The sequence below is a fragment of the Penaeus monodon genome, chromosome 27, assembly GCF_015228065.2.
Source record: "Penaeus monodon isolate SGIC_2016 chromosome 27, NSTDA_Pmon_1, whole genome shotgun sequence".
In the NCBI taxonomy this organism is placed as follows: domain Eukaryota; kingdom Metazoa; phylum Arthropoda; class Malacostraca; order Decapoda; family Penaeidae; genus Penaeus; species Penaeus monodon.
Window position 1 is genome coordinate 18,341,891 of NC_051412.1, and position 217 is coordinate 18,342,107.

Genomic DNA, 217 nt, shown 5'->3' on the forward strand with positions numbered 1-217 from the left:
TGAGTGTGGAAGGAAATGAGATGTAAAGGCAGATAAGAAGGGAATAAAATGTGAGAACGATGAAAGGAACGAAGAAAAACATAAAAAGATAAGCACATACTGAGAATGAGTCAGGCTTGTTCAGTAAATGTTAAAGAACATCGATTTGCAAAAGCTTGAGAGAAGCGCGATACTCACCCCCCCCCCCAGACAAGGAACGTGAGGGAGGGGAGGAAGG